The sequence below is a fragment of the Budorcas taxicolor genome, chromosome 19, assembly GCF_023091745.1.
Source record: "Budorcas taxicolor isolate Tak-1 chromosome 19, Takin1.1, whole genome shotgun sequence".
NCBI lineage: Eukaryota > Metazoa > Chordata > Mammalia > Artiodactyla > Bovidae > Budorcas > Budorcas taxicolor.
Genome location: NC_068928.1, coordinates 24,768,531 through 24,791,138, shown reverse-complemented (window position 1 = coordinate 24,791,138; position 22,608 = coordinate 24,768,531).

Genomic DNA, 22,608 nt, shown 5'->3' with positions numbered 1-22,608 from the left:
GAATCTGGGCTCTTCTTATAATCCAATCTGACAGCCAATCTGGTTGAGTTGGTGCATTTACAATTATCGTGACTGAGGCTAATCAGAGGTGTCTGCAAGCTGCTATGGACTGGACGGGAGGAGGGAAAAGGAACAGCCATTTATCAAATGTTAGTTCTGTGCCAGCCCTGAGCCATGTGTGTCCCACAGGTGGCCTTGCTCAATGCTCACGCGGTGTTGGCATAAACATCATTACTCCTATTTTTTTGGAAGGTTTTTTTTTTTTTCTTAATGGCCAAGCCATGTGGCTGGCAGGATCTTAGTTCCCCAACTGGGGACTGAACCTGTGTCCTTAGCAGTGAAAGCTTGAGTCCTAACCATTGGACTGCCAGGGAAGTCCCAGAAGTTTTTTGCGGTTTTTTGAAAGTTTGTTTTTTTTTTCAATTGAAGTACAGTTAACTTGTTTTTTAAGTATACAGCAACACTTTTCAGTTATACATATATATATGTATATATATGCATGCCTGCAAGCTAAGTCGCTTCAGTTGTGTCTGACTCTTTGTGACCCTGTGGACTGTAGCCCACCAGGCTCCTCTGTCCATGGAATTCTCTAGGCAAGGATACTTGAGTGGGTTGCCATGCCCTCCTCCAGGGGATCTTCCCCACCCAGGGATTGAACCCATATCTCTTACATCTCCAGCATTGGCAGAAGGGTTCTTTACCACTTGCACCACCTGGGAAGCCTATATATATATATATATATATATATATATATATATATATATATCCTTTTTCAGATTCTTTTCCATGGTAGTTCAGACGGTAATGAATCCACCTGCAATGCAGGAGACCCAGGTTCAATCCCTGGGTAGGGAAGATCCCCTGCAGAAGGGAATGGTTACCCACTCCAGGATTCTTGCCTGGAGAATTCCATGAACAGAGGAGCCTGGTGGGCTACAGTCCATGGGGTCGCAAAGAGTCAGCGTTAGTCACTGAGCGAGTAACACTTTCCATTATAGGTTATTACAAGATACTGAGTATAGTTCCCTGTGCCATACAGTAGGTCTTTGATGTCTATCTATTTTATATATAGTAGAGTGTACATGTTCGGAGAAGGCAATGCCACCCCACTCCAGTACTCTTGCCTGGAAAATCCCATGGATGGAGGAGCCTGGTAGGCTGCAGCCCATGGGGTCACTAAGAGTCGGGCACGATTGAGCGACTTCACTTTCACTTTTCACTTTCATGCATTGGAGAAAGAAATGGCAACCTACTCCAGTATTCTTGCCTGGAAAATCCCAGGGACAGAGGAGCCTAGTGGGCTGCCGTCTATGGGGTCGCACGGAGTCGGACACGGCTGGGGCAACTTAGCAGCAGCAGCAGCACAGTGTACATGTTAACCCCAAACTCCTAATGTATCTCCCCCCTCCATTACTCCCATTTTATAGAGAAAGGGATCAAGGTTCTGCATGGTTAAGTACCCCAAAGCCACACAGCTGGTAAGCAGCAGAGTCGGGGTCCTGGCTGGACTCCAGACACCATCCCTACGACTTGCGGGGCATCCAGGAACCATCCCAGAGCGAGCAGGATCCAGCTGCACCTTGAAGGTCAGATTGTGATAGAGAAGGAAAGGGTTTCCAGGGAAAGGGTACAATCACAGCTGTTGGGTACTTAGGTGCATCATGGGCTGGAGGGTGGGGCCCCTGTTCCACTTAACCCAGCCCATCCACATGTGTAGAAATATCTGTTCTCCACATTCACCCCTTGCCTACCAGCACTTCTGCCTGTGACGGGCACAGTAGGTCATGCCAATAGGTTACACGGGAATGTGGGAAATAAGGTCATTCTGTTCCCGTTCCAGTCGTGTTCTGGGGAAATGTTTAGCAACCCACTGAATGGGGAGGGGGACTTGGAGCATCTGCCAGTTGCCACAGTGTAAATACTCCCATCTCAGCTAAAAACTCGCTAAAATTGCAACATCACCAAATACACAGCTCTTGTGAGCCCAGAAGAGCCAACTCCAGGACATTACCCTACCTGCTCCCTCCTGGAAAAGTCTGCCCAAAGGTGGATGAGAACTGCTACTGAAGGCTGTGCCTTCTCAGTGGGGGTGCAGACCCTTCATGCCCTGCCTTTTCCTTCTTCAGCTGGGCTTGGCAGTCTCTGCCCTTCGGGAGCGGTACAGAGATAGAGCTGAAAGAGCGCTTGCCCAGTGAGCTGCTGGAGACAACAGATGCACCTGTGAGTATTTATGTGTACCGTTAGTGCCTGCACAAGTCTACACGTGCCCACATGGGCCTATGCACACTCATGTGTGTCTGTATGTGGGTGAACATGCCTGTGTAACTGGGGGCTATTCCTGAAGCTGAACCAGAACAGGAACCAGTAAGTGGTGTTTTTGTAAATATGATGCTTTAAAAAAGTACCCATGTGCTGATTATGACCACAGTTGTGCCCTAAGCTGTTAACTGCACGTGGCTTCTGTCTGCCTCAGCAATTCTGAACCCCTGTCCCCATGGGCACAGGGACACGGCCCCAGACAAACATGGAAACCAGCTTCTGGGGCTTCTAGGAGACGACAGCTCATGGCATACAGCCAAATCCTCAGGTGAGTGGGAATCATGGTCAAGGAGGACGGTGAGCAGGAGGACGTGGGATGCAGACTGTCAGCAGGACTCGGGTTAGGAGGGGATGGAGTACAAGGGACAGGGCCAGTGATTCAGGAAGCGGGTGCCCCAGACCAGTGGAAGCGCCTTCACTCATCTGCCTGCAGGCATCCCTGGCACCCCTGCAGAGGCTTGTGGGGGCAGGAGATGGACACGTGTCTAAATCAACCCAAGGGACCAGTGTCAGCCAACTACCAACTGACTCCATCACTCAAAATGAATGCCATTTTCTTGGCTCCACACTTTGCACACTTTGCTGGTGGGCAGAGCCCCAGGGAGAGGCTTGATTCTAGCTGGCCAGGGAGAAACTGAGTTCCCAGAAAGGCAACCGGGAGTGCTGTGCCACCTGAGGTCCCCAAATGCAGCCCAGCCTCTCCACCCACACTGCCCCCAGGACTCCTCTCCCCTCTCCCATCTTCCTCCTCCCCTCTCCCCCCGCCATCTTACTGCCCAGCTCACTACACCCATCCATCGCTGGGCTGGTCAGGGTTTTCCTAGAGGATTATTTACAACATATGTGCATGTGTGAGTGTGCGTGTGTATCCACAGGGCATGCACAACCCCATGTGTGCTTAGGCCTTGAATCTTCTCCCTTGGGGTTTACTTTCAGAATTCCATATATCATCTACAATGGATGTTAACAGGGCAATCACTCAGGGACTTCCCTGGTGGTCCAGAGGTTAAGACTCTGAGATCCTAGTGTAGGGGGTAAGGGTTCCATCCCTGGTCGGGGCATAAGATCCCACAAGCCATGTAATGTGGCCAAAAAGGAAAATAACAATAATAGAATAAAACGGCAGTCACTCACATCTAAAGTCCCTCAGAAATCACCAAATTCAACCCTACCAATGCTTCTTAGAGAGTCACTATTGGTATACGAATAGAGATAATTCTCACTTTGATGGGACCAAGTGCCGCCTGCATCTTTTGTTAGTTTGTTTATTATGCATTGTTTTGCATCAACTTTTATTTTTATTTCTTTTTGGCCATGCCTCTGGGCATGTGGGATCTTAGTTTCCCAATCAGGGATCACACCTGTGCTCCCTGCAGTGGAATCTTGGAGTCTTCACCACTGGACCTCCAGGGAAGTCCCACATGCCGCATCATTTGATGGACCTAGGTACCCCATTCCCTTGGACATGGTGATGTGCTGAGGAGCCCAGTTGTCCAGGTTCAGAGTGGGCTACTATGTAGAGATCTGCAGAAATTCCCCTAAGGCTTCCCAGTGAGGCTGTCCCAAGGGCCACTCCCCAGCACACAGCACTGGCCGGTTGTCCCACGTCCTCCAGGCCACCTTTTACAGATGAGACCCAAGGACTGGGGCCTGCCTGGGCCTGAGGATGACCTCACACTGCCTGGATCCCTTGGTCATTAGCATTCCTGGAAAAAATACTTGAATAGATGTTATTGAGATGAAGGCCTTCTCTGAAAGTTAGATCTATGCACATAACTATCTTCCATCTGGGAAACAGGCTAAGGTCACTTACCCAGACTTTTAAAGTCAGCTTGCGATGATGATTCTCTACAGTTTTTGTCATACTGGATGTTTTACCCAGAGGGAATCTTTTCACTGGATTTTTTTTTCAAAGTATCTCCCTTTGCAGCAGATTTGAAATAAATTTTTAACTTGGGTGTGAAGTGATTGAGTGTTCAGTCACTTCAGTTGTGTCCAACTCTTTGCGATCCCATGGACGGTAGCCCATCAGGCTCCTCTGTCCCAGGATTCTCCAGGCCAGAACACTGGAGTGGGTTGCCATGCCCTTCTCCAGGGGATCTTCCCTACCTGGGGGATTGAACTCACGTCTCCTGTGTCTCTTGCATTACAGGCGGATTCTTTACCCACTGAGCCACCTGGGAAGTTCCTTTTAACTTGGGGCAGGGGCGTCAAATCAGTGTACCTTCTCCTACCCTCTCAACAGCTTAACATGACTACACTTTGAACACAGCTGCTTAGAGGAGAAAATTAGGAAAAAAAAGTAATCAAAACAGAAATTGAGGGGAAGATTGTCTGTATCCACAATCACCTGTCTTCCTTCCTTCCATCCTTCCTTCTTCTCTCTGTCTCTTTTCTCCTTTCTCTGTTTCTTTTCTTTCTCCCTCTGTAAGCAGATAGGTTAGGGGGTCCCTGGAGAAAGAGAACCAGGAATGACTTTCCTGACGCTGTTGTTATTTAGTTGCTAAGACGTGTCCAACTCTTTGTGACCCCGAAGACTGTAACCCGCCAGCCTCCAGGGTCCATGGAATTCTCCAGGCAAGAATACTGGAGTGGGTAGCCATTCTTTCTCCAGAGGATCTTCCCAACCCAGGGACTGAACCTGGGTCTCCTGCATTGCAGGTGGATTCTTTACCATCTGAGCCACCAGGGAAGCCAGAAACAAGGCAGGCTGCACTTGTTTATGCCCCATAATACATCCTTGGGGCAGGGTCCTGGTTCCTCAGGGGATATACATAATTATATATTTTTGAGTTCTGCAGGAACCAAGGCCCCCATCCATTTGGAAGATAGAACGATGACATTGACCCTTCTGAATTCAATCACTTTCAGCGTGGACTGGCACCCTTGGCCCCGATTCTAGGCTGAATGCTCCTCTGCGCAAGCCCCGTCATGAATATGCGTGTACCTTTAGGTTAAGGGCATCACCAACAGGAGTTTGAGTAAGCTCTGGAAGTTGATGATGGACAGGGAAGCCTGCAGTCCATGGGGTTGCAAAGAGTCAGACATGACTGAGCAACTGAACTGATCTTAGGTTAAAACGTCCCCAGTTTTGCTGTTGGGCAGACACTGCCTTGGAGGAGATGCCCCCTGTTTTCCTTGCTTGCTGCATATAATAAATCCTTCCTTCTGATCCTTTTGCTTGGTTGAGACACCCATCAAGGGATGAACTCAGTTTTCAGGGAACACCTTCCCCTTCCGTTCCCTTCCCTTTCCTCCCCTTCCTTTCCTCCTTTCTAGCTTTTGGGAAAGCGTCATGAAGGTTCCTGGCGTTCCTTAAGCCCCTAGGGAGCCTAAAGCTCACCCCTCACTTCTAACCCCACCCCAACCCTGAGCCCTTCCCCCACCAGCAGCACAGGGCTCATTTAAAAAAAAAAAAAAAACTATTCAAAACTCAAGTATCTAGCAGCCTCTCTGGTAACTGCCAAGTAAGAACTTGAGTAAGATCCGTAAAGATCCTGAGTCAAGGGGAAAATAAGGTCTAATTTACAGAAGTCTCGTTTTTACCAGATTTTCCCCAACCTCTGTCCACCCACCTAACCCCCCACCCACCCCCACCCACCCCGCGCGGGGTTTCCAACCCTCCCAGCCAGGCTTTCCTGACCCACCGTCCGTGACCCACCTTTCAGGCCAGGCTCCCAGTCCCCTCCCATGGAAATATGACCTGTCACCTCAGCCGCTGGCTCCGACCACAGACCGGGACACAGCCCAGCAGGAAAAGTCCAGAAGTGATCATCCCCACAGGTTCACGCCCCCTAGGGCATCGCCGGACTCTGAGTACCGCCCAGATCCGCATCCAGAGCCTGGGCGAGGGGGCGAGGGGTCCAGGTGTCTAACCCCCCAGGTTCCAGGAAGTCTGCTGAGAGGCCGCACGCCCCCTCCTCCCACTTCCCGTCCTCCCCCCTCTCCCCGCCTTTCCCTCCGCCCCACTCCCGGCTTGAATTCCGGAAGAGTCCCCGAGCCCGCCGTGGGGTCCTGCAGGCGGTCCCTCTCCCATCATCTGCTTTCTCTATTATTCTGATCGACTCTCAGGGACACCCTTTGTCAACTGCCGAGAGCTATGCATGTGACCGGGGTTGGTATTCTTATTACTAAGAGGCGCTCGGTTTCGAAATCGCTTTGAATTTTCTTGCACCAAATCTTGGCGGTTCCCGTGCCTGGAAGCCTCGGCCGCGTGGGTGTTTTTTCGTCCCTGTGACTTGCGGAGTGGAAACCCACTCTTGCTTTCCTGCTCGGGGAGACAGTGGTTTGAGACGGGTGAGCAGAGAACTTGAACTTGGAGTTACCCGGTGGGGGCTGGGACTCTTCCTCTGCGCCTGCCTTTCCCGCTGACCTTAGACAAGTCACTTCACGTCTCCGAGCTTCAGTTTTCTTACCCAGGGTGGACTGAACCCCCTCCTCAGAGTGTTGTCGTGTGACCATGTGCCAAGGGAATGAAAGTAAAGCCCCTGGTGCCTGCACTCTAAAGGCCCTGGGTCAGTGACAGGTCAGGCATGCTGGCTGTCTCCACCCGCTGGGAGAGGGCTGGCAGGGTGGCCTGAGTTAGCATATTTTAAAAACAGGATGCCCAGTTAAAGTAGAATTTCAAATAAGAGACTTTTGTTTTTAAGTATATAAGTATGTCCTGTACAATACTGGCGATATACTTAGACTAAAAAAAAGTATTCCTTATCTGAAACCCAAATTTATCTGCAAACCCTAAAAGAGAGACTAAGGTACTGATAATAGATTGATTCTCTTGCTGCTACTGGAGAGTTTATGTCTGAGACAGAACTCCGGAGAAGATGGAGTGAGAGCCTGTGAAAGAAATATGGGCTGAAGTAGAAAGATCTAGAACACAATCCTAAAAAGGGTAGTAGTGCCTCCAGGCCTGGTTCACCTTCTGCTCTCAGACCAGCAGCAAACACACCAGCAGCCTGGATGGGGGCTGGGCTTGGTGGACCCCCGTGTCTCTCCTCTTCTCCCCCGTTTCCAGTTTACCTGCTCCTCCTCTAGCTCTGGCTGGGGGCTGGCCACCAGGCCAACAACCCACTTCCCAACCCTGCATTCCCTACACCAGAGGGACGGCAAGAGATATCACAGAAGAAGCTAGACTGAGGTGGTAAATCAGGAGTAAAGCTTGCTCGGTGTTAATTAAATCTTCCAGGAAACCAGGACTGTGTCGCTGCAGAAAGCTGGGAGCAAGACACGCCCCAGAGCTGGTTTAACCTGCTGTGACCAGACTGGCTGAATTAACCAACCCTCAACTGGACACATGACCACTCCATTCCTATGGAGGACTTTTATCTGACAAACATTTTCTCCTCTCCTTTGTCCATCCCACTGGGAAGCATCAACTGGCTACTCCTCCTCCATCCTGACTCCGCCCCCATCACCTGTCTGCCTCTCCCTCCTCCACCTCACCTAGTCAGTCCCTTGAATCCTCCCCAAGCCCCACTGCTTAGCTCAGGCTCATCCGAGCTCACCTGAACTGCGGCAGCCTCCTCCCCATCTACCCAGCTACCCCAGCTCCATTCCCCATAAAAGCAGGTCTCAGCTTGCCGCTTCTCTGCTGCTAATCCTGTTTTGCATCAGAGGCCAAGGCCCAACCCTCAGGGACCAAGAGCAGGACAAACCAGGGTTCCTGAATAAAACATGCCTCTTCCAGTCAGTCACCCAGGAGAAACTTACTCATCCCAGGAGGGGAGGCGGGGAAGAAGCTCTAGAGAGGATTCTGGCCCAGCCAGTTCTCATCAACCGAGGTGAGGAAGGGGGACACACGGTGGTGGCTCAGCCTGGGGTAAGGACTAGACCCCACTCCACTTACAAACTGCCCTCTGCATTTCTTAGATGCTTAACCTCGTTCTTAAAATGTGGTCAGTTGCTCTGTCATGTCCGACTCTTTGTGACCCCACAGACTGCTGTAGCCTGTCAGGCTCCTCTGTCCGTGGGATTCTCTAGGCAGGAATACTGGAGTGGGTTGCCATTTCCTTCTCCAGGGGATCTTCCAACCCAGAGATTGAACCCTGGTGTTCTGTATTGCAGGCAGATTATTTACCATCTGAGCCACTGGAGAAGCCCCCATTCATAACATAAGAAACGTAAATCAAAACTACAAGATACCATTTTTTACCTATCAGATGAGCAAAACCAGAAACCCAACAAAAGGGAGCTCATGCCTGTCGAGGTCAAGATGTCTGAAAACAAAGTTTGAAAGTTAATTGGCACAGTCTCTTTAAAGGCCCAACTGGTAATACCTGTCAAAAAATTATGTATACAAACTCTTCATCCTAGCAATTCCACTTTCAGAAATTTACCCTGCAGGTATACAGGTGCCCCAGGGTTTTCCCAGTGGATCAATGGTAAAGAACCTGTCTGTCAATGCAGAAGACAGTGCAGGTTCAACCCCTGAATTGGGACAATCCCCTGGAGGAGGAAATGGCAATTCACTCCAATATTCTTACTTGGAAAATCCCAGAGACAGAGGAGCCTGGCAGGCTACAGTCCATGAGGTCGCAAAAGAATTGGATATGACTGAGCAACTGAACAGTAACACCATATAGGTGCCCTAACGTGTATATAATATGCACCAGGATATTCATTGAACTATAGGTTTCATAGTTTCCATTTGGAACCTAAATAGGAGGGTAGCTAATAAGTTCTGCTTCAGCAATACAATTAAATATTATGTTCTATTTAAAAGAATGAGGCAGCTAAGTACTAAAATTAAGTGATCCTAATTAAGATTTATCATGTGCAAAGTGCAGAACAGTGAATACACCATTTAAAGCTTATGATTTTTAAAAAAATGTAACTGTTTCATAAGTATAGAGTGTCTTTGGAAGGAAACAGTCAACAACAGTGTCCTGGAGTGGGATGCTGGGAGAATAAAAATGGGAGGAAGACTTTTTGGTGTGTGCCCTTTGAATTTTGTGAAATATTATCAAATCCAGCAAACTATCATGAATGTATATTTCATATGTATATAATATATGTGTGTGTATAAAATAATTTTAAGTGTAGGGGACCTTTTGAAAATATGTTTATTTATTTATTTGGCCATGCCTCAAAGCTTGCAGGATCTTAGTTCTATAACCGGGGATCAAAACTCAGCAGTGGATGTGCAGAGTCCTAACCACTGGACCCCGAGGGAATTCCCTAAAACTAGAGGATTTTTCTGCCCTAGTGCTCCATGAGAGATGGTGATAAGCATATTGCGTGGCCCTGCCCCTTCCAGACCTCAGTTTTCCATCTATATAGTGGCAGTCTTGGGGACTACAAGGAGATCAAACCAGTCAGTCCTAAAAGAAATCAACCCTGAATATTCATTGGAAGGACTGATGCTGAATCTGAAGCTGCAGTACTTTGACTATGTGATTTGATGAGGCTACCCGTTGGAAAAGACCCTAATGCTGGGGAAGATTAAGAGCAGGAGGAAAAGGGGGTGACAGGGGATGAGATGGTGGGATAGCATCACCAACTCAATGGACATGAATTTGAGCAAACTCCAGGAGATAGTGGAGGCCAGAGGAGCCTGGTGTGCTGCAGGTCCGTGAGGTCGCAAAGAGTCAGACATGACTTACCAAATGAACAACAACAATGAAAGTTTGAGACCAGGTTCCTGCACTATTTCTTAATCTTACAGCTAACCAACCAAACCAGTACCGATGTAGTGGCCATAAGATGACCTTTGATGGGCTGGGAAAGGGATGGTATGAAATGGCATTAATGAATGAGCAAAGTCCGGGAGATAGTGGAGGACAGGGAAGTTGGGCATGCTGCAGTCATTGGGGTTACAAAGAGTTGGACATGACTTAGCAACTAAACAACAACAACAATAAAAGTAGGAGGCACGGCCATCAGCTGATGACCAGGATCACTCCTGTGGCTTTGGAGCAAGTGGTCATGGGAAAGCTGCATCTGCCTGCACTGGGGACACCTGTCTCCTGCAAATCGGTTCCCTAGGGCTTGGCAGCTTCTTCCCTCCCATCACCTGTCTGCTTCTCCCATCACCTCTGCCCACCTGCCTCTATCCCTGAGGCCCTCAGGGAGGAGCTGGCCCAGAGAAGGAGCTAGAGATAGCAGTAGAACAAGTTCTATGGGGCAGAGGGAAGGCGCCTACCTCCCTATTTATTAACTGAGGTCCTGGCCTCCCTCCAGTCCTGATCTAGGCAGATCAGGCTCTGCTTAGCTTAGCCTGCCTGCATGCTCCTCCCCACCTCCCTGTGCCCATTCAAAGGAGGCAGCTCTCATATAAGCTGGAGCTTGACACACCCAGCTCCTTCCCCCAGTCTAGCCTCCTCCTCTAACAGAAGATGTCTGTGCCTGAGGCTGGGAGACCTGAGATGCCTGCTATGTTGTTGAGCCTCCCTGGGAGGTGAGAGCTGGCAATCTGAGCCTTCAGAGCACACTCGGAGCCCCAGTTAGCAGGCAGCCACCTCCCTCCAAAGCTTCCTGCTGGGCTCAGCACTGGCCTTTTCTCTCTCTCTACAAAAAAAAAAAAAGGAAGTATTTTTTTATTTGGTGGTGTCGGCCCGTGGGATCTTCAATCTTTGTTGCAGCATGCAAGCTCTTAATTGTGGCATTGTCTTAATTGTGGAATTGTCTAGTTCCCTGACCAGGGATCGAATCCAGATCTCCTGCACTAGGGGCACGGAGTCTTAGCCACTGGACAAGCAGGGAGTTTCCTGGCCTTTTTTTAAATGATCTTAATGATGAGAGCCAAAGGAAAACTACATGGGAGTCAGAGGAGCTGAGGCTGGATATTTTCCTGGCCCTGATTCTCTCTCATCCATCTTGGGTTTTCTGTTCTAGCTCAGCCCTAGCCCAGTGATGAAGTCACTCTCCTTCTCAGGGCCTTGTAGTCCAGCTGCAAGAAGAGGGGCTTGGGCCTAGGAAGCTGCTTGTTACCAGATCCCCCCAGGTGGTTCCAAGGCAGGTGCTGGGTGGACAGGGTTAAAGAAGCAGCTGTCTTGTACATTCCAGAAAGGCTTTGTCTTACATTCCTCCTGTATGTACCCCTAGAAGCCAAGGGTCTGAAGTGAGCGAGCAAGAGGCTGAGGCTTCTGGAAACAAGGCAGATGATCCTCTTCATGGGACTTGACTCTAAAAGCTGCTACCATCAGTGGTTAGGATTCTGAGCTTTTACTGCCTGGGGCCGCAGTTCAATCCCTGGTCAGGAAACAAGATCATACAAGTGACACATTGCAGCCAAATAAATTAAAAAAAAAAATTTTTTTTTAAGAAATACCAATTGTACAACCCAGCCATTGTGTCCTTCGATTCTTACCCAAGAATGAAAACATGTCCACACAAAGACTTTAACACAAATGTTTGTAGGAGTTTTTCTGGTAATAACCCCAAACTGGAAACAACACAAATATTGACCATTAGAATGGATAAACGAATATGGTCTATCCATACAATAGAATGTTACTTAGCTATTAAAAGGAGCAAACAATTGAGTCACACAACATAGATGAACTTCAAAATAATTATGTTGAGAGAAAGAAGACCAAAAAGAATATATTCTGTTTGATTTCATTTATGTAAAATTCTAGAAAGTGACAGAAAGGGGATCAGTGGTTACCTGGGGCGAAGGTAGAGAGAAAGAGGGAGAGATTACAGAAGGGCATGGGACTTCCCTGGCGGTATGGTGGTTAAAACTCCTTGCTCCCAATGCAGGCAGCATGACTTTGATCCTTGGTCTTGGTCTAGGAACTAAGACCCTGCATATTCCACAACGCAGCCAAAATAACAGTAATAAGGGCATGAGGAAACTTTTAGGTATGATGGGTAGGTTTATTATCTTTATTAAGGTAATGTTTACATGTGTTGAAACCCAAATTATTTTATACTTTGAATATGCACAGTTTGTTATGTGTCCATTGTGTTCTAATTTAAAAAATTTTATTGGAAGATATTTGTTTAGTATTGTGCTGATTTCTGCTATTCATCAACATGAACCAGCCACAGGTATACATATGTCCCCTCCCTCGTGAACCTCCTTCCCGTCTCCCACCCCATCCCACCCCTCTAGGTTGTCACAGAGTAGAGATGAGCTCCCTGTGTCACACGGCAAATTCCCACTGGCCATCTATTTTACATATTGTAAAGTGTGTTTCCATGGTTCTCAATTTTTTAAAAGGTCTTAATGAGTGAACATGGGTTGAGCATATCTAGGTCCAATCAAGCATTGAAGGTGCATACAGAAATCAATCTAGATACTTTTAAGCATGAAGAACAGAAAAACCAACTTAGGTAGCACAAACATAATAAAATGCCTGATGTCATTTACCTGGAATGCCAGAGGCTTCAAGTTTGACTGATCCCTTCTGAGTACTAGACACCACCTTTACCAATATGATGGAATCGCCACAATTGTCAAGGGACTTAGCTACAAATAACAAAATATACTCTAACTGATTTAAGCAGCAAAGGAATGTATTTAAAGATATACATGTAAATAGCTCACACAGTGTCTGAGCAGGATAGAGAACTAAGCTTGGAGGCTACAAGCCAGGAACAATATGTCAGTTTTACCCCAGGACTGTTATCAGCAAATCACATGCTTTTTGCCTCCCCTGGGCATTTTCACCTACATAAGGGAGGAAGGATGTCTACTGAGGGTATTCACATTGCCCCACAAAAGCTCTATGTCTCTGCCACTCCATGCAGCATCCTCTTCCCCATACAGCTCTCTTCTGAATCGGAGTCAGCTGCATCTGATTGGGCAATCCTGGACCACATTCCTGTGCCCTAACTGCACAGGAGGCTAAATAGAAGAGTCTTTCACCTTATATTTTCCTAATGGGAAATCGTTTGGGCATGCATAGGAGAGGTTTTCAAAAAGATACTGGGTGACCACAACATAAAAAAATGGTTCACTATAAGTACTATTTGGGAGAGATTATAACGAAATATCAATAACCTCAGATATGCAGATGACACCACCCTTACGGCAGAAAGTGAAGAGGAACTAAAAAGCATCTTGATGAAAGTGAAAGAGGAGAGTGAAAAAGTTGGCTTAAAGCTCAACATTCAGAAAACGAAGATCATGGCATCCGGTCCCATCACTTCATGGGAAATAAAAGGGGAAACAGTGGAAACAGTTTCAGACTTCATTGTTTTTGGCTCCAAAATCACTGCAGATGGTGATTGCAGCCATGAAATTAAAAGATGCTTACTCCTTGGAAGAAAAGTTATGACCAACCTAGACAGTATATTCAAAAGCAGAGACGTTACTTTGCCAACAAAGGTCCGTCTAGTCAAGGCTATGGTTTTTCCTGTGGTCATGTATGGATGTGAGAGTTGGACTGTGAAGAGAGCTGAGCACCGAAGAATTGATGCTTTTGAACTGTGGTGTTGGAGAAGACTCTTGAGAGTCCCTTGGACTGCAAGGAGATCCAACTAGTCCATCCTAAAGGAGATCAGTCCTGGGTGCTCATTGGAAGGACTGATGCTGAAGCTGAAACTCCGGTACTTTGGCCACCTCATGGGAAGAGTTGACTCATTGGAAAAGACTCTGATGCTGGGAGGGATTTGGTGGCAGGAGACGGGGACAACAGAGGATGAGATGGCTGGATGTTATCACCGACTCGATGGACGTGAATTTGAGTGAACTCTGGGAGTTGGTGATGGACAGGGAGGCCTGGCGTGCTGCAGTTCATGGGGTCGCAGAGAGTCGGACACGACTGAGCAACTGAACTGAACTGATCCATGGTTACCCAGCTGAGCCTTTCCAGAGGATTCAAACAAGGTCTTCCAGAGTCCATAGCTTGAGGCAGGTTAGGTAAAAGGAACAAAGAAAGCTTTTGCCCCACCCTCACTGGCCTTCTCACAGGAAGACATTGCTCTTCTTTGGACCCCCTAGCCATATCTCAGCATCCCTGAAGGAACATACTGCAACTTTCAGGGACAGGCTGGTCCACACTGCAGAAGAACCTGGGGAATCACCCACATAAGTAACAGTTCTGTTTGTCCCATGATACTGTAAACATCGTAAGTTTTTGTTTTGTTTTTTTAAATCAAGATAGAATCTAGAAAACAAAGAAAAACCAGTTAGCTGTGCCTCTTGATGGAAGTCCCTAATACTACATATGTCAGAGTCTTGGACTGTAAAGAGGACAGAATGCCAAAGAATTGATGTCTCCAAACTATGGTGCCGGAGAAGTCTTCTGCAAGTCCTTTGGACAGCAAGGAGATCAAACCAGTCAGTCTTAAAGGAGATCAACCCTGATTATTCACTGGAAGATTGATGATGAAGCTGAAGTTCCAGTATTTTGGTCATCTGATACGAACAGACGACTCATTGGAAAAGTCCCTGATGCTGGGAAAGATTGAGAGCAGAAGGAGAGGGTGTCAGAGGATGAGAGGGCTGGACGGCATCACTGATGCAATGAACATGAACTTGGGCAAACTCCAGGAGATGGTGAGGGACAGGGAGACCTGGCGTGCTGCAGTCCTTGGGGTGGCAAAGAGTCGGACACGACTGGGCGACTGAACCAGAACAGGACAACAACAACAGAGCAAAATTGAACCCCCTCCCCTCAAAAGAAAAGAAAGACTTGAGACAGAACTAATCAAAAATAGGGACTTTTTTTATTAATGAGAACTTGGGAACAGGCTATTTCATTCGTTTATTTATGTTTTTGGCCATGCACATGGGATCTTAGTTCCCTCACCAGGGATCAAACCCATGCCCCCTGCATTGGAAACATAGGACTTAACCGTTGGACTGCTAGGGAAGTCCCCAGTATGAACATTTTTTAGATTATGATTCAAACAAACTGTAAACTTATAAGTAGTTTTAAGTAATAATAGTAGTAATGAAAACTGTAAATACTAATAATAACATAATAATGAGACAGTTGGGAAAAGTTGAACACTGAATACTTGATGATATTAAGGAACTACTCATTTTTTAGGTATGACAGTGATATCATACTTATGCTTTTTTTAAAAAGTCCTGATGTATTAGAGATATTGAAAACTACATAGAGATATTGAAAATTACAAGTGAAATCATATAAGTGGCTTTACTTTTTTTTTGGCCAGTAACATGGCTTTTGGGGTTCTTCGTTCCCTAACCAGTGGAGAAGGAAATGGCAACCACTCCAGTATTCTTGCTCAGAAAATCCCATGGACAGAGGAGCCTGGTGGCTACAGTCCATAGGGTCACAGAGAGTCGGACATGACTGAGCGACTAAACACACACAGTTTCCTAACCAGGGGTTGAACCCGGGCCCTGGGTAGTGAAAGTGAGGAGTCGTAACCACTGGACTGTCAGGGAACTCTCTCCCTGTGGGTTTTATTTTAAAATAATCGGGGATAGAGTACGGCTTCCCAGCTGGCTCAATGGTAAAGAATCTGCCTGCTAACCCAAGGAGACTTGAGTTCACTCCCTGAGTCGGGAAGATCCCATGGAGGAGGAAATGGCAACCCACTCCAGTATTCTGGCCTGGAGAATTCCATGGCCTGAGGAGTCTGGTGGGCTGTAATCCATGGGGTGGCAGAGTCAGATATGACTCAACATGCACGTAGGGATGTGTTGGCTGTGAGTTGGTAGTTGTCCAATCTGATGACAAACACACAGGGGTTCATTATTCTGTTCTCTCTACTTCTGTATATGTTTGAGATTTTCCGTGGTAAGAAGCTATAAACCAAGAAACAATGAACTTCCATAGTGTGAAGAATGGCATTGCTGGCCTGCCAGGTTGTACCTGCTCCTCACCACCACCCCTTAGGTGTCACACTCTGTCTCAGCCTAAAAAAGTTAAAACTAAGTGAAAGGTGCTGTGAAGTATGCACCAAGTTTGCCCTGCAGCCCCCTTTCCTCCCACGAGGTACATGATGAGCGAGTGAAAAACTCTTTGAGGGAGTTCCTTGTGGGTCCAATGGTTAGGATTCTGAGCTTTTCAGTGCTCTGGGTCCAGGGTTCGATCCCTGGGCAGGGAACTAAGGTCTCACTGGCTCCATGGTGCAGCCAAAACCAAACAAACCTCTTCTGAGATTGCCACAAAGCTAAATTATTTTATGAGGTAAGTGAGGGACTGCCTCCGATAACAAGTATCAGTTGGATTTCCAAGGACATTTATTTTTACTTGTCAACATGCCCCTGCCTTAGTTTGGATTCTTCTGGAAGCAGATCCTGAGACAAAGATTTGAATGCAAGAGGGTTTCTTTGGCAGGTGACCCCAGGAACACCTATAGAAGGCAGTTGAAGCAAGGAAAGGGAGGAAGCTGGTAAAAAGCAGTCAGGTAGCTGACCTCTGTGGGTAACAGTGCCTGATTCTGCAGGGGACCTTCAGGGGTGCAGAACACCCCATTTTCCCCCAAGGAGTAATGAGCTGGAGTAAATATCAACTCCGATCAGATCAGTTGCCCACTGAGAACAAGTGGAAAGGTGTGTTAGATCTCCCAGACCTTTGGCCGCCATTTGGTTAGAGACTCCAGGCAGGGGAAGAGATCCTCCCACAAAGAGATGTAGACGGTGGCATCCACAGTGCCCCACCTTGGCAATCTCAGTGGGACGTTGTAGTTGTAGCATCAGCTGCAGTTCCTTTGGAAGAATTCCTGTTAGCATTTTGATCATCTAATTATGCCAACATACACATGGCCTAAGTATAGGGAAACAAAGTGACCAGGTATTGTTATGCTTTCTGGGGGAGGGGAGGCGGTGGTGGTATTTCAACACACTGAGTAAGTTTATGGGCCTTTGTCAAAGATAAATGGTTTGCACTTGCCCTTGTGCAAATCAGCATGCGCTGTCCAGAGCCATGGGGGACACAGCCATTCAAGGTCAGCCCTACTGAAGAACCAAAGTATAATTCTATCTCAGAACGGAAGCAGAATCTTTAAAGCATCAGGATAAATGCCTTTGATTTTCCTTGTGAGTGATAAGGTTTTAAGGGCAAGATTTATGTCTTTGTGGAGGGTAGGAAGACCACCTTTCAGCTCCAGACTTTCTCACGTGCACACATCGGCCAAATGGATGTGTGAAAAACAAGTGGGGTGACTGAGGGAGTGAATTAGTGCATTTTTAACTGTCAGGAGTATAACAGTGTCATTATCCATCAGTCTCCTTTGATCCCCCTGAAATAAACAGCTTTTTAAAAATAGACCTCGTTGACTAGAAATGTTAACTTCAGCAGTCACAGTCCTCAGACTTTGAACAACTGAGAAACAACTCACAGGCTCTTCCTAGTCATCAAACTGTGTTTCCTTTGTGTGTGAGTGAGTATGTATGTGTGTGTGTGTGAGAGAGAGAGCCACTTTCATCAACAAGCAAAAGGCCCTGAGATTCCAGAGGAGGGTGGACTCTGTCCAGCTGGGGATGAGGTACTACAGAAAGTTAATACAGAGGCAACATTAGCGTTAGGCCTTGAAGGACAAAGCTAGAATGGAGTTTTTGAGCATCCACGGCATGCCAAGCACCATGCTAAGCTTTTACCTACATTTTCTCATATAGTCTTCAGAGTAATCCTGTGAGGTTGTATTCCTCTTTTATTAGATGAGAAAACTGAAAAATTGGCAGGTAGGGAGTAAGGGTGTCAATAGTTCAGAGTCAGCCTTTGGTCCCAGCACTGCTCTTTGGGGAAAGGGAGACAAGGGCAACTTCAGCCCAAGTACTGCTTTGATGGGTCAGGACTGGGCAATCACTAAAAAATCAGGTAGTCCTAGGAGGGACATCCTACGCTGGGAGGATGAGGCAACCTTGGCTGTCAACACAGAAGCCAGGAGGAGCACCATTGCTTCTTGGGCTTCTGCAGAAGTCTCCAAGAGTCAGAGTTGATGTGTAAAAATATTTATTTGGCTATGCTGGGTCTTAGCTGTGGCATGTGGGATCTAGTTCCCTGACCAGGGATTGAACCTGGGCCCCCTGCATTGGGAGCATGGAGTCTTAGCCACTGGACTACCGGGAGAGTCCCTGAATGATTTTCTTAGTTCAAACATCTATGAAAGGTTACTGCTCACAGCACATCAAGTAACCTGGGGAAGTGGTATTTGATGCCACTGAGCCATGGACCCTGAAATGTCCCAGGCCAGAGGGTCCTATTCTTGCAATATGATTACTTTATTCACACTCACCTGCTTCAGGGTTGGAACCCAAGCCCCTTATGAGCCATTGGCTTTGGTCATTTCACAGAGGCTGACTTTTATGAAGTTATATTGTCCTGCCCATGTCACCCACAGTACCAAGGACACCTTTAAAAGTCACATGTGCTATCCTGGAGTTGGTGCTGATCATGACAAAGCCCTAGAGTGATACAGCAACTGCCAGGCAAAGGTAGCCTTGGTCAAAAATTTATATTGGAAGATTTATTGAGGGAAGAACATTTTTTTTTCATTTAGTCATTCTTTCATTTATTCATGCAACCAATATTTAAATAGTGAGAACCAGGCATTGTTCCAGGCCTCAGGGTTATGTGGTCAATAAGAAAGATGATGTCCTTGTGCTCACAGTTTTCATTCTTCCTCTTCTTTTTTTTTTTTTTTTGAGGTATGCAGGAGACCCCGGGTTGATTCCTGGGTTGGGAAGATCCCCGGGGGAAAGGAAAGGCTACCCACTCCAGTATTCTGGATCTGGACAATTCCATGGACTATGTAGTCCATGGGGTCGCAAAGAGTCGGACACGAAAGTCCGAAAGTCGGACACTTTCACTTCATAGCTGATTTACAACATTGTGTGCCTTCTATTTTAATGAATTTCTCTTGGAGTATAGTTGCTTTACAATGTTGTGTTAGTTTCTGCTGTACAGCAAAGTGAATCAATAATACACATACATATATCCACTCTTTTTTAGATTTCCTTCCCATTTAGGTCACCACAGAGCATTGAATAGGGTTCTCTGTGCTAGACAGAAAGTTCTCTGTGTGCATTTTTCTCAGCTGTGGTTGGTTTCTCCAAATGATCTGTAGTTACGGACAGTAGCAATAGCATTTCTTCAGATGTTTATTGAAGGTTGTTTGGAAGCTTGGGTAATGTAGAGGATGACCAAATAGCCAGGCTGGGAGGCTGTAGGTCTGCACTACATCTGCTGATAGGACAGTAGTCACTGACTAGTCTGAGTTATGTGCTTTAAGTGTTAAATACAGAGTGAATTTCAAAGACTTAGTATAAAAAATGGTGTAAAGTATATTTCCTTATACTGAAAAAAAAAGGCCTTCCCTGGTGGCTCAGACGGTAAGGCGTCTGCCTGCAATGCGGGAGACCTGGGTTCGATTCCTGGGTAGGGAAGATCCCCTGGAGAAGGAAATATTTCCTTATACTGAACACATGTTAAAATGATAATATTTTGAATATATTGGGTTAAATAAAATATTGGTTGTTTAGTCACTAAGTCACGTCTGACTCTGCAACCCTACGGACTGTAACATGCTAGGCTCCTCTGTCCCCTGATGTCTCTTAAAGTTTGCTCAAATTCATGTCCATTGAGTTGGTGATGCTATCTAATGCCTCATCCTCTGTCGCCCCCTTCTCCCTTTTGCCTTCAATCTTTCCCAGTCTCAGGGTCTTTTTCAATGAGTCGGCTCTTTGCATCAGGTGAGGCCAAATATTGATATATAAAATATATTGATATATTAAAATACACTGATACAATGGTCTCAGGACTTCCCTGGTGGTCCAGTGGTTAAGACTTCATGCTTCCAACACAGGAGGCATTGGTTCGATCCCTAGTCAGGAAACTAAGATCCTGTATGCTGCACAGACTGGCCAGATATATATATATAAAATAATAAGATGACCTCACCTTTAAATTTTTTCAGTGTCGTTTTTAAACAACTTAAAATTGCCTATGTGGCTTACTCTAAATCTCTATTGGACCGCACTTCTCTAGAGCTAGGAATAATATGCCAGTCATGCAGCTGGGCTGCTCTAGCAAGGAGGCAGGGCACACGAGCACTGGACACCTGCACATTTACTCACTTAGCAGTTTCTGAGCATCCTCACTAATGCTGGGACCCCTACCCTGAACATCCTGGGAGGCAAAAGGGATTCTTCAAGGCCAGTGCCACCTTCCTTGTGACACTGAAAGGTTTATGCAGGTGCATCTGATTGGCGATCAAGTCACACTTTCAAGCCCTGGCTGCAAACGAGGTTTGACAGGCAAGTCTTGGCAACTACCTTTGGGAGGTGGGAAATTACCAGCACGTGAGAAATAGGTTCAAAAGACACTGGGGGAGGTACACATGTGACAGAGTCCATTAGAGGCACCAGTCACTGCTCTGCTACAGTTTCGGCAGTGTGTGGATCACCAGGTTATAAAGTTCCTCATCATGGGATATGCACATGCATTTAAAGAATCTTGTCTGAGAGAATTCCCTGGTGGTCCAGTGGTTAGGACTCTGCACTTTGCACTGCAGAGGTTGTGAGTTCAATCCTTGGTTTGGGAAGTCAGATCCCACAAGCCTCAAACCATGGCCAAAAAGCCCCTGAAGAATGTTGTCTGAGAGCACCCATCAACCTGCAAGAATGGTGCCAATAAAACAGATTGTTCTGAGTATAGCCGGTTTGTTTATTTTGTTCAATACCAGGAGTCTCTGGTTCATCACTTCAACCCTTTCACCAATGTTTTCAACTTTCTTGCACTTGTTTTTGGCTCATAGCAACCCTACATTGTTCCACCTCCCCATCTTCTCTGGGTCTACATCTGAACAAATGGACACTGCTGAACAAAGGCACATATCTGAGCAGGTTGGTGCTACTATAAATGGGCCCTCAAAATTGCCTGCCATTTCCCCTGTTTCCCTAGTCAATTCTCCACTGCTCTCCACAATGGCTATCTCTTAAACCTCCACACTTCTTGTCTCCATGCTCCTCCTGCCTCCCCTGTGGTTTCCTGCCTCCTTTCCCCTCAGACCCACCTTCATCCACGTTAGTTCCTTCTTCCCTCCCTCTAGTTACAAATAGAGAAATACTTCCCTTCTTATTGCAAGTTTACGTCTCCACCTGTGCTGTGGGACACAACTCCTCAATTTCTGACTCTTGTACGTTTGAAACTTTATCATCATTCTTTTTTTCTTTTGGCTGCACTACATGGTATGCAGGATTTTATTAATAGTTCCCTGGCCAGGGATCGAATCTATGCCCTGCTGCAGTGGAAGCTTGGAATCCTAACCACTGGATGACCAGGGAAGTCCCCTATTATCCTTTTCACTGACTCCTTATTGTCAACATTCCAGCTTATTCTCAATTCCCTCATCCTAAAAGACAACTGCAACCCAAACCCAATGCCAAAAACTTCTCCTTTGACTCTGCTGTTTCCCAATGCTTTCTATCTTGCGATTCCTTCCTTGATGGTCATATTTCTTGGAAAAGTCACTCAGGGTCAGTCCTCCCACACTGTCGTCTGGCTCATCTTCCCACTGCTCCATTATCAACATGCTTGTTGAGATCAACAGCAACTTCTTTGTTGCAGAGGCTGGCAAACACCCAGGACCGGTGAAGGGATCAGGGCTCAGAGGTGGGTGATACCTGGGACAGATGAGGACTTCCTGGAGTCCTTAATACCCAGGTCAGGTGAGGAGAGGTCAGGTTTTCAGGGGAACTAGATCTTAGCAGATTCTGTGTCTCAAGTTCACTGTTTCTGGCCACTGTGTGCTTTTCGAGGACAACAGGAAATGAGAACTGAGGTCTGGGTTCTGTCTCTGGATCGATCTCTGCCTCTCGTGGGACCTTGGGCAGGTCCCTTCCCCTCTCAGCTCTGATGGGACTCTCAGGGTTGCTGTGAGGCACCCAGCAAGCACTGAGGATGGGTGAGCTGCTCTAGAGTCTGCAGGAAGTTTGGAGTCCTGGCAATCATTTCCTCTGAGGGACCCAAAGGCCTCATACTCAATACCTTCAGGAGGCATGTGGGTCCCATCCCATTTTTCAGGTGGCAGAACTGAGGCACCAAAGGCTGAAGAAGATAATTATCATTTAAGGGGAGTTGTAGGCACTTACTATTACTCCACCGTGATCTAAAAAGGAACAGGTTTGCCGCTCAAACCTGTGAGAACAGCAGGGAGGGTAAGGTGTGAGGAGGAAGCATTAATAAAACTTAAGACTAAGTAATTGTGTTCTTCTGGGCTGGGCATTCATCAGTTCAGTTCAGTTCAGTCACTCAGTTGTGTCTGACTCTTTGCGACCCCATGAATTGCAGCACGCCAGGCCTCCCTGTCCATCACCAGCTCCCGGAGTTCACTCACATTCATGTCCTTCGAGTCGGTGATGCCATCCAGCCATCTCATCCTATAGGGAACATTAATATTAATAAAATTTAAGACTAA